Here is a 12,679-nt window from a genome sequence, read left to right on the forward strand (position 1 = left end):
TTCCTCGTTCTCTCCCTTGCCATCTGTGCTGACACAGATCTTTATTTTGAAGTGGAGACCAGCACTCTGGTCAGGCGAGCCCACCAGGCAACATGCACGTCCCCAACAAGCCCCTCTGAGCCTCAGTGTTCTCATCTCTCAAACAAGGATAAGAGGAACAGTATCTTCCTCATATGGCAGCTTCGAGGATTAAATCATGCTTGTGGAACCCTTAGCACAGTACCCGGCACGGATTAAGCACTCATCGAGCAGAGCTAGTCTTATTATCACTCCTCTTGCTGTCGTGGACTTCGCTCATCTCTGAGCTGTGCCCACTGTAGGCCAGGAGGACCACTCTCAGGGCACTGGCCACACCCGTGTCCTCTGGAGTTGATGAGCCCCAGAGCGCTCATAGGGCATCAGGTGTCTTCTCTGCATCAAGGCTGTGGCGAGGTGCCACATGTGGAAATAAATATTGCGGAGCCCTGGAGAAGGCACCACCTAGCACAATGCCAGGTGCCTGGAATCAGTTGTTTGTCCAAAAAAAAAAAAAAAAATAGACATGTGGGGCCAGCCCAGTGGCATAGTGGTTAAGTTCACATGCTCTGCTTTGGCAGCCTGGGGTTCATGGATTCAGATCCTGGGCATGGACCTACACACTGCTCATCAAGGCATGCTGTGGTGGTGTCCCACATACAAAACAGAGGAAGATTGGCACAGATGTTAGCTCAGGGCCAGTCTTCCTCACCAAAAAAAAAAAAAAAAAAAAATCAATACAAAATATGGAAAAGACTAAAGTGGAAGGAGTCATGTAAAAGAAACACTTTCTAAGCAAAGAATTTGGAAAAAGAAATGCACAAGAGGATTCCTCTATACAAGGCCACATCTGAGGAGAGCCCATCCTGGGCTGAAATTGAGGTGCAGGGCTCCTGAGGGACAGCGCAGACAAGGTGAGATTGGCCACAGGACTCAGCCACAGGTAGCAGGTATTGTTGAGCTCATGTCCTCCTGCACCAGGTCCCACAGTTCCACTGCCCCTCCCTCCTTCCCCTTCCCCCTAACTCCTGGGTGCCCTAACCCACTCTTTCAGAGCCCTCCCAGTCTTAGCATCCCCCTGCCCTGACTTGCACCTACCCCATTGTGCTCATTCCTAACCACAGCAGCTCTTCTCCATTCGTACTATTATTTCTCATTTCAAACAAAAGCTTAAAGTGCCAGTCTATACGCTGCCACGGTGCCCATTAGAAAATGGCAACCCTCTGGATGAAAAAGTGAGCTAAAGGCCCTCTACTCATGGGCTGATGTAGCCCCAAATCAGGGCACAGGGCTAGGTAAGAGGAGGGAGGGCTGGATTTCAGCCTCACTTGGCCATATGGCCAACTACCCTTGAGCAGCAGACAACCTGTACAACTGTACCTGGTGATCCAGCTAACCAAACTGAAGCTCACTTCTTCATGATGACTGTCTCTTTCCAATGACGTGTCTGACTGCACAGGTACAGGGGCAAGGCAAGGTCCCCACTGTCCTCTGCAAATTCCCTTCTTGAGTCGGTCCCAGTTTGCAGAGCAGTTATCTGAAAACCTGGGTCTTTCCATCAGCTGCAACCCATTCCTGTGTTTCCTGAAGTCAATGTCTCCCAAATAATAGGCCAAGACACTGCAAGAAAACTACCGCTTTAGAGCTAGAAGGGCCCCCTTATTTGAGGGAGGAGGAAAGTGAAGGCAAAGGTCAAGAGTGCGGCAGTGGTGGAGAGGAGTCTGGAACTCTCACCGCTGCACTTCTGCTCTGGTGTCTTCAACTTCTCCCTTCTCGAGCGCCCTCTGAGAAGAGCCAAACAGGACGGAGCCCTCAAGCCACGGTTTGGGCAGAACCTGGGTTTTCTGGCTCCCGTCAACACTTCGTGCTTACTCCCCACCTGTTTTGTTAAAATCCCATCGTAACCATCCAGTTTCTCTCTTCCCTGATGGACTGCGTATATGCTGACGTTAATTCCTGCCGCTCCAGGTCACCAAAGCAAATTTAGGTGACAGGTGTTCCCAGACCCAAAGGGATCAGTGAAGCAGAAAAGTATCGTAAGGCCTTTACCAACGGGCGCCCCCCAACTCGAGATGCACGCGTGCTGCTCCCTGCCCCCTGGCATGCAGGCTCTGACACGGTCACCGCTTTAGAGAAGGGTTGGCTCCGCAGCCCTGGAGAAAAGGGAGCAGGTTCAAAAGCTGTGGCCCCATCCTAAATGTATGAAAGATACGAAGCAACGCAGAAAACAGCATCTCCTTTCCCTGGATAAGATGAAATGTGTCCAGCCTGGACAGGATGAGACGGGCAGAGAGGAGAGTGACAGAGAAAGATGCTAGTTGGGTCTCAGTGGTTGGACTGTGGTCAACTCAGGGGCACAGGACGCTTAGAAGCCCCAGAGAAGTTTCGAGAATCAGGAGTAGAGAGAACCTCCCTCAGACCCCATCTGGAATCACAGAAAGAGGCAGTATCTGGAATTTTCCTCACTACCATACGCACACGAGCAGTGTGGAACATTGAGGCAAAGAGCGCCTGAGACAATGCCCCAGTTTTCTCAAACCCCCAGAGTCCCGTGGACAGAAATGCTGCCGAGAAGAGGGCGAAAGCTGGCTGAGAGACGGGGAGGGTTTCAAGGTCAGGCTGAGGGGACCAGTGGATGGCAGTGTGGGCTAATGGGCCACAGCTGAGTGAGTTGCTTGATGAAGCCAGACCATCCTGTGTGAATGTTCCATTGGGCCTGCGGTCAGATGGAAATGTTTTCATGGCTTGTAAAGCTTTAAACATTAGCCATCCTTATGTAGGTAAAGACCAGGGTGGAAGAGAAAGTCTTTATAAAGTTAAGATACAACAAGGCTTGGTCAAAAATAGAGCTTGTACGAAAGGGAATGCTAGAATGAACCACATGCATCCATATTTAGCTTAATATAGAAACTGATGGATAAATAGGAAAATAATTTTGTTGATAACAGGTCCCCCTGATATGATGGGTCAAGAGTGGTACTTCACATCTGTGGTCTTCCTCCTCAAAACCCATAACCCCAGTCTAATCATGAGAAAACATCAGAAAAACCCGAATTGAGGGGCGCTCTACAAAATACCTGACCAGTACTCCTCAGAATTGTCAAGGTCATCAAAACTGTCACAGCTCATAGGGGCCTAAGGAGACAGGATGACTAAATGTAATGTGATATTCTGAACATTAGGGGAAACTAATGAAAACAGAATAAAGTATGGGATTTAATTCATAATAATGTATCAATATTGGTTCATTAATTGTGACAAACGTCCCATAGTAACATAAGATGCTAACAATAGGGGAAACTGGGTGTGGGGTATACAGGAATTCTGTACTATCTTTGCAACTTTTCTGTAAATCTAAGACTATTCTAAAATAAAAAGTTTATTTAAATATTAAAATAAATGACTGTAAACTTAGGAAGGTCAAGATTCTTTATATATGTATATATATGCAAATATATGTAAAATAAAATATGAGTGTTCTTGCTTAAAACAAAAATAGAGGGGAACAAACAAAGCTTTGTCCCAAGAGGAGCAAATGCAGTGTGACACTCACGATGCATTCCGAGAGCAGTGAACACAATCGGGAGGGCCATCTTGGTCATCATCACAGTCCTAGTCTGGTGGACAGGGCATGGCCTACAGGAAGGACTCCCCCAAAATTCCTTGTTGAATGAAGGTGATGGAAGTAGAGCTGTCAAAGGAGCCAGACGAAGAGTAACCTAAGGAAGGGGCAAGCCAGGACTGAGCAGTACAGCGAAGATAAGGGGGAAGAGGCTGGTTTTTCTAGAATGCAGCTCTCAACGCCCCCCTCCATGCCGCCCCCCCCACACATCTGTTTACAAAAGTTCTTCAGAGAATTTCACATTGCCTTCTGGATAAAGTCTAACTTTGTTAGGATCACAAGCAAGACCCTTTCTGATGAGCTCTGTCTGCCTTCCCAGCTCTTCAAGAGCCAAGCTCCCCTTCTGACCCAGCTCTCCAGTCTTTAAGAGTCGCTTGCATTTCCCCTTCCAAGTCCCACTCATGCACACCTCTGGACACATGCTCACATTGTCCCCATCTGACCCCTCCACCAAAATTTGGCTACCTTCCGTGATTTCTGTGGGACTCAGTTTGGACTTCAACTCTGAGATGACATGTCTGAACCAGCCACGCTTACTTCCATCACCTTCATTCAACAAGGAATGGGTTGGGCCTCCTGCTCTACACTCTCAAAGGGTTAAGCCATCTTCTCCTTCCCTCTTTCAAAACTCTTATCATTTATTATTTGACTAGTGTGTGCCCCACTCTGGACTGAGGGCTCCCTGAGGGCAGGCGCTTTTTTATCATTTTATCCCCGCGCACACAGCCCAGTGACTGGGGCATGGCAGAAGCTCAGTAATTGCTTTTGGAATAAAGGGAGGGAGGGATGGGGAGAGAAGGGAGGAGAGTGGGAGGAGAAGAAAAGCAGTGTTTCATAGTTGTAGTTGACCCTTAAGTAGAGCTTACTATGTGCCCAGCATGTTCCTTTATTAACTTATTTCCTCTCCCAGGAACCCTATGATGGAGGGACCATGGTTAGTCTCATTTTTCATAGGAGAAAACTGAAGCACAAAGAGGTTAAAAAAGTCAGGTTACCCTGGCCCCAGAACTGTGCTCTTGACCACTATCCAATATTCCAACAATGGAAAGGATCACAGGGATCTATAAAAACTCACCAAATTTGGCAAAAAAAGATCACTGGTGCCATTCAAGAAAGTAGTTTTGAGTGTGGTAGAATCAAAAGTCAGGTTCTAAGGGGTTAAACAGTTGGGTGGGGAGGGATGAGACCAGACACCATCGCTCCCGCTCAGCACACACGCCAGTCCCCTGGATTAACTCTCCTGAAGGAGGGCGCCAGTGACCGTTCTCTGGGCTCAAATCGCCGCCATAAGCATGGCCCCGTGAGCCGGCGTGCAAGTTTGTCTGCAAGCGGAATCCAATCTTTTCCCAACGTTTCCTCTCCACGTTCTCAGATCTCAGTCCTGCTCTTCAGTTGACGTGGTTGCCCTTGCTCCTAGAGAATGCCCTAAGCCTTTCCAGATGCTGCGGCCCGCTTCATGCTTGCTGAGAGGTCTCTGCTGGCCCCCACTTCACCCCACCTTTGGCAATCACGGGAGCTTGCATTCTGTGCCCTTGTGGGTGCCTTTCGGCCATGAGTCTTGGGGACACAGCTGGCAGTGTCTGGCGTCCTGCCCATCTCAACAGGCACCCACTTTGCCCAGCCACCCAGCAGACATGTGCTCGCCATGTTCTCAGCCCTCAGGCCCCAGCATGCCTCTCGTGGCTTTCCATCTCCTCTTGGCCAGGCCCCCATCTAAGGTTCTACCCAGTTACATTTCACATGGAGCCTTGGTTATTATAATCTTTATTTTTAGAGGAGGAAGCAGGCTTGCAAAGGTTCAGTAATTTGCCCAAATGAACCAAAAACTCTGCTGCCCTTGTCACATTCTGCCCTGGGTTATATTTTGGCGGGTTCATCTTACATTCTCTACCAGACTGTAAACCTTTTGAGTCCAAGTTTTATTCATCCAGCTCAGCTCTGTACACTTATCAGTTGATAAATGTTGGTGAAAACGGAAAGGGAGACTCAGAGGACTATAGTGGTAGAATTAAGGGAAGTTTTTTATATAAATCTTTTCTGATTATAATATTATTACATAGTTCTAAACATTCAAATTCAAGAATGTGTAACACATAAGATGAAAGCTCTCCAAATTTCACTCCTCGGAGATAACCATTATTAACAGTTTGTTGTATGTTCTTCAAGATTTTTCCTATGTATATTCTGACTTATCGTTACAAACAGAATTCTTTTACAAAAATGGGATCATACGATATGTACTGCTCTGCACCGTTTTTTTCCACCTAGCGCTCTATTTTGGGTATGTAGATCTGTCTTATTCTCTTTTTTGTTGTTCTCAATGGCTGTGCTGTACACATGGTATGGATGTAACACTTCGTTTAATGAATCTCCTATTGATTGACATTTGGGTTTGTCCTAATTTTTGTGAATTACAAACAATGCTGCCACAAGCATCTTTGGAGGGAAAATAATTTTAAAAGAACCATGTTCAGATGTGGAGAAAAGCCAGCAGAATGGAAGCGAGTGATTATGCAACAGGTGGAGTATATCCGATGAGGGAAGTTTCCCAAGTAGGCAAAGGGCAGTGAACCAGGGGCGGGGGCGGAAGGGACAGCTAAGGGAGGGCCACCTCCCCCTGTAGAATAGGAGAGGCTCTTTCGTGGACAGGCTCTTTGGGGGAAGAATCTTGTTTTCATGAGATGGTGTAGAGGAGATTGACATAAAACATAGTTTGACGTCGAGGGAGGGGATTGGAGGAAGGGCGCGTTGGCGAGCCTCCGATTAATTTGCGATGTAGGAGGTGAGGTTGTGTGCTCGGGGAGAGTGTTTGGTCGGGGGTCAATACTAGAGGCCGAAACCGTGTGGGAAGACTTGGGGGAGAGCCACTCAATTCAAATACACGAGGGCACTCTGATAACACGAGGACCTCACAGCCCCTCCCCCTCCAACATGTTTCTGTCCTCTTCCCTTCTAATTCTCTTTTTCCAACCTCCGCCTCTCTCAGAGGGGCGCTTTTAGGGTCGGAACAAACCATTTTTGTTTCTTTCTTTCTGCATCTGCACCCCAAGGGACTTCAGAAACACCTTCAGAGTCAGAAATTACTTCTGGGAGAGCCAGCCAATGGGCGAGGAGTTAATAACCATCCTACCACCAGGTGGCACTCCCCGCCCAATATTTCAGACTTCCTGAAACAGCAGAAGGGCCATTGTGTGATCAGGTATAGGATAAAATGAGTATAAAATTTTAAATTGCTGTAGCATTTAATAAGATCTACACGTGTATAAAAGCTTTATTCCTGGTTTGGGGGCAGCTTCACTTAAGGCAACCCAGGTTGCCAAATAAAAACAATTTTTATTCATAATTTGCCCTGTGGGTCTCAAGGTGTTTCAGATTTAAGAAAAGCAAACACCGTGAAACAATAAGCTTTTGCTCCCCTATTTGGGAATAGAGAGTTTTGGCTGAGTCATGAGCTAGAGAAGGGTCGACTTCATAAGTTATGAATGACATGAAATAAAGCTCAGACTTCCCAATGCATATTCTAAATCCATTTACTGAGTAAGGTTTTGAGAAAACAAAACCAAACCAGGTTATATGAGAAATCTATCCAGGTGGAAAAATGTTCAAATAGTCCAACTTGTATCCGGTGTGACTCCCAGTCTACCGACTGCAATGTGCAGAAAGTCGGCTTTGTTTTCGATGACTCAGTTTCCGTCTCTGAGCTTTCATCCTATCTGACTCTCGGGAAGCTTCTCAGACCTTCAGGGGACTGGGGGATCCTTGCCTCCCAGGGGTTGTGTGCAGTTTCTGGGTCTGATGTAGTGACACACGAGGGTAGTGTGCGTGTGTGCACGTGCACGCACAATCCATTTCTTAAGCATTTTCCACATAAAGTTGGCAGGTTACCTCTGTTTTCAGAGCCAACAGACCTCCCCAACCCTCCTATTACCCTCCCTCTCTTCCCTCTTCGCTTTTCTCTTTGCCCTTCCTGGAGACCCAGATGTCCTTGAGCAGCTTTGCCTCCGCAAACCCCCTTATGATCCCCAAAGACCGTTAAGCCTTTAGAAGACAAAATCCAAATGACTTACCCCACACATGTCCCTCGAGGCAATGTGCATGGAGCTTAAGGTCAGCAATGAAGGAAAGGAAAAGGGAAAGAGAAGAGATGACATTCTCAAAGATGACTCCGCCTCCCAGTGTTAGCTCAGCACCTAACATTATAAATATAAATCGTGTCTAGGGCAGGGTTTGCAAAGGTTTGTATTTAGATCACTTGCTTGGGGATCATCTGGCTCTTATTTAAAATGCAGATGTCAGGACTCAAACATATTGACCCAGGAGCTCCAGGGCTGGGCCAATGAAACCAACGAAGTTTGAGAACCGCTCAGTAGAGCACAGGTTCTCAAAGTGTGCTTCCTGGGCCAGCAGCTTCAGCATCCCCTGGGCCCAGCTGGTTAGGGATGCAAATTCTCCGGCTCCAACTCCAGACCTACTGCGTCAAAACTGATTTGGGATCCAGCAATCTGAGCTTTAACAAGGGGAATACATACTCAAGTCTGAGAAGCAGTTGCAACAGGGCAATTATTGCAAAGCAGTGGTTCTCAACTTTGCCTGCATGTTGGAATCACCTGTGAGCTTTAAACTCCTAAAGCCCAGGCTATACCCCAGACCAGTTAAATCAGAATCTGCATGGGTGAGACCCAGGCATGGGGATTTGTAAAGCTCCCCAGGTAATTTGAAGGTGCAACCAAGGTTAAGAACCACTGTAACAGGTGGGGGAGTTGATATCTGAATCCGTGGGACTGTCTCACATAACTACATAGCCCCTGCTGGGATGTCCTGGTGTTACCCACAGCCTGAACATCTCTGTGGTTGCAACCCTTGTCATTGATGGGCAGGGTCATCTTCCACCTTTGTGTTTGCAAGGATTAAAAACTTAATTGTAGGACATGAAACTATAAAACTCCTTGAAGAAAACATAGGGAAAAAGCTCCTTGACACTGGTCTTGGGAATGACTTTTTTGGATAAGATACCAAAAGCACAGGCAACAAAAGCAAGAATCAACCAGTGGGACTACGCCAAACTAAAAAGCTTCTGCACAACAAAGGAAGCCATCAACAAAACGAAAAGGCAACCTACTGAGAAAACGTTTGCAAACCATATATCTGATTAGGGGTTAATATCCAAAATATATAAAGAACTCGTACAGCTCAATAGCAAAAAGAAAAAAAAAAACCCCAAAACAACAACAAAAAACCAATTAAAAAAGAGGCAGAGGAACTGTACAGACATTTTTCCAAAGAAGACATGCAGACAGCCAACAAATATAAGAAAAGGTGCTCAACATCACTGGTGATCAGAGAAATGCAAATCAAAACCAAAATGAGCTGTCCCCCCACACCTGTTAGAATGGCTATTATCAAAAAGATAAGAAATAAGTGTTGTGGAGGTTGTGGAGAAAACGGAATCCTTGTGCACTGTTGGTGGGAATGTAAATTGGTGCAGCTGCTATGAAAAACTGTTGGGAGGTTCCTCAAAAAATAAAAAATAGAGCTACCATGTGATCCAGCACTCGTGCTTCTGGGTATATACCTGAAGGAAATGAAATCAGGATCTTGTAGTGATATATACACTTCCAGGTTCATTGAAACATTATTCACAACAGCCAAGATATGGAAACAACCTAAGTGTCCATTGACGGATGAATGCATAAAGAAAATGGAAGATATATATAATAGAATATTATTCAGCCATAAAAAAGAAGGAATCCTGACATTAGTGACAACATGGATGGACCTGGAGGACATTATGCTAAGTGAAATGAGGCAGACAGAGAAAGACAAATACTGCATGAGCTCACTTTACACGTGGAATCTAAAAAAGTTAAACTCATAGAACCAGAGACTAGAACACTGGTTACTAGGGCCTGCATGTTGGGGTGGGGAGGCACTGAGGAAAATGGGGAGATGTGGGTCAAAAGGCACAAACTGAAAGTTATAAGATGAATAAGTTCAGAGGATCTGATGTACCACTTGGTGATATAGTTAATAATACAGTACTGTATACTTGAAATTTGTTGAGAGTAGATCTCAGTGTTTCTTAAGTGTTCTCACCACACTCACACACACACACACACACACACACACACACACACATACACACACGATGGTAACTATGTCAGGTGATGGATGTATTAATTAGTACATTGATTAATTGTGGTAATTTCACAATGTCTATGTGTATAAAACTATTATGTTGTACACCTTAAATATATATAATTTTTATTTATCAATTGTATCTCAATAAAGCTGGGGAAAAAAGAAAAAATGAAAACTACTAGTCTAGAGTAATACATGTCCACTGCAATTAATAAAAACACTAATTAAGATTGTTTAAACTACTAGATATTCTTCTTTCATGAAATCCAATTAGTTGCAAACACATCGTCACTTGTTCATGGGCACTAACAGCATGGATAAAAGTATAAAGAAACAAGTATACTTGAGTCTTTAATACAACCATGAAATTTTCAATCCAGCCAGTATCTTCAAAATAGGAGAGCAACCAGAGTTCTGATTTATGAGTTTGTAAATTACACATTTTCCTTTTTAAATATCTACAGTGTTCACCTTTATGTGGTTCTTTTAAATCTATTTATAGAAGGCAAGTCCACTGAAGGCGCTCACACGTAGCTACAGTTGTATATACAGTAACACAATGTCTGTTTCCTTCCTGGCCTTCACTACCAAACTCGTTTAAAGAATTGCCTATTAGCAGCGTTTCTCAAACGTTAATGTGTGTAGGAATCACCTGGGAACCTGGGGCTCTTATTCAAATATAGCTTCTGATTCACGGGGCCTGGGGTGGGACCTGAGATTCTGCATTTTTGACAAGCTCCCAGAGGGGGTTGATTTTGCTGGTCTGGGGGCCACACTGAGTAACAAGAACTCTACACGCTGTCTTGGTTTCCACGCCTCCCAACCTTCTCCATTCTGAATTTGGCCTTTCCCCTCTGCCGACAGAGCTCATTCTCAGGTCACCAGTCACTTCCACTTCTCTAAACTAAATGAGCGCTTTGCAATCCTCATCTTCATCTTCATCTCAGTGGCATGTGACACTGCCCTCATCATCCTTTCTTCCTTGATTTCTTAGACACTAGTCTCCTTATTTTTCTTCTATCTTCCCCTTTTCATTTTCCTTTTCAGGTTCTTCTCCTACCAGCTGCGAAAGATTAGAATCATTTAAAGATCAATTCCCCTCCTCTTTCCCTTTTTCTCCATACACTGCCCCTAGGTCAATGGTTTGCAACTGGGAATGTTAAATATCAAATGTCTCCCAAGGGACATTTGGCAATGTATTTTGGTTGTCACACCTTGGGGAGAGGGTACTCATGGCACCTAGTGGGTAGAGGCTAGGGATGCTACTAAACATCCTGCAATGCACAGGATAACTCTCCCCCAAAATCCCACGCCCCCCCCATCCCAACAAAGAATTTTCTGCTCCCAACAAGCAATAGTGCTGAGGTTGAGAAATTGTACCCTAGGGCAGTGCTTCTCAAACTGTAACATGCCTAGGAACAACCTAGGTCTCTTGTTAAAATTCAGATTCTAATTTAGCAGGTATGAAGTGGGGCTGGAGATTCCGCGTTTCTAATGAACACCCAGGAGATGCCGATGTTGTTGGTCCAGGGATCACAGTTTGAGTAGCAAGGCTCTAGACTACCACATCCCTGCCCAAGGTGTCCATTACTGCCATTGCCACAGGACACTTCAACTACATATCTCTAGTTTAGCTCTCTTCCTTGAGCTCCAAAGACTATGGCCAACTACTGACTCAGCGTCTCCAATTTGGGTATTGGAAGCCTCCCAAATTCAACATGACTAAGCCACACTCATGATCTCTCACCCCCAAATATGGTCCTCTTTCACTGTTGTCTTGCTTACTTCACTCATTTTTCACATCTCAGCTTGGGTGGCCTTCCTTAGGAGACCTGCCCCTCCGCTCCCCAATGTGACTCAGTTCTCTGAGTCGCAACATGAGAATCATATAATCTTAATGAACACTCTTCCTTTCCTTCAAAGCACTTCAATCTCCCTCATTGTGATTATCTGACTAATGGGTTTCTGAATAAGCTCTAGGAGACAGGGTATATTTCTATTTTTGTTCATCAGTATCTTTCCAGCCTCTAGCACCATGCCTGGACCATGGTGGGCACACAATAAATATTTATCGACCGACTGAATAAAACCAGTGAGTGAGTGAATGAATGAATGAATACAATTGACAACCTTTAAATACATCTACATAATGCAGAATACAAATTTCATAACTACATTCTACACTATCTCATAAATGCTTGAAGGAAGTTATGGAACCCAATCAATCATAGTGAGTCTTAGAAATGATATCTTTAGCGCCCCTGAAGGTAAGGACTCTATCTTCTGTAAAATAGATACATATAAATACAAACCTATAGGTTTTGGTCTTCGGCTCTAAATCAAAGAGCCTTCCTCATTTCTTGAATCCAAGGGTGGCATGATGTTTTACATGCTAATATATTAGTATAGATCATTTAATTGAGATTTTATTCATTTATTGTTGAATCAGAATGGTACTATGGAGGGAATTTTCTCTTCTCCTTACATTTTGACATCAACACCTGAAATGGGGAAGGTTGAGGACTTGTCCTTTTTTCCCTTAACCCCTTCCTATGCTTCTCACAGGAGACAGGGTGACTTGGCAGATCGGCGGCAGTGGAGGAAAGGTCACTGCTCCTGTTTGCTCCAATCTCCTGGCTCTTGTTCTCTTGGGACAGCCTGCCCATAAGCTGAGTGCATCCTCTCTTTGCTTCTGCTGCCCCACGGTAAGCCCTGTGTGACAGGGAGCCCTCGCTCAGCATTGCAGGCTTGCATTTCTTCTTCTTTTCCACCTGTGACTGGGCGGGTCAACTCAACTGAGTAGGGGAATTGGAGAGTTGCAAGATGACAAGTCCAAGCTATGGGTATCAAATTTGGCAAATGCTAGATGTTAACCCCACGTGACGCCAGGGTGTGTTGCTCAGC

The sequence above is a fragment of the Equus quagga genome, chromosome 10, assembly GCF_021613505.1.
Source record: "Equus quagga isolate Etosha38 chromosome 10, UCLA_HA_Equagga_1.0, whole genome shotgun sequence".
NCBI classification, from domain to species: domain Eukaryota; kingdom Metazoa; phylum Chordata; class Mammalia; order Perissodactyla; family Equidae; genus Equus; species Equus quagga.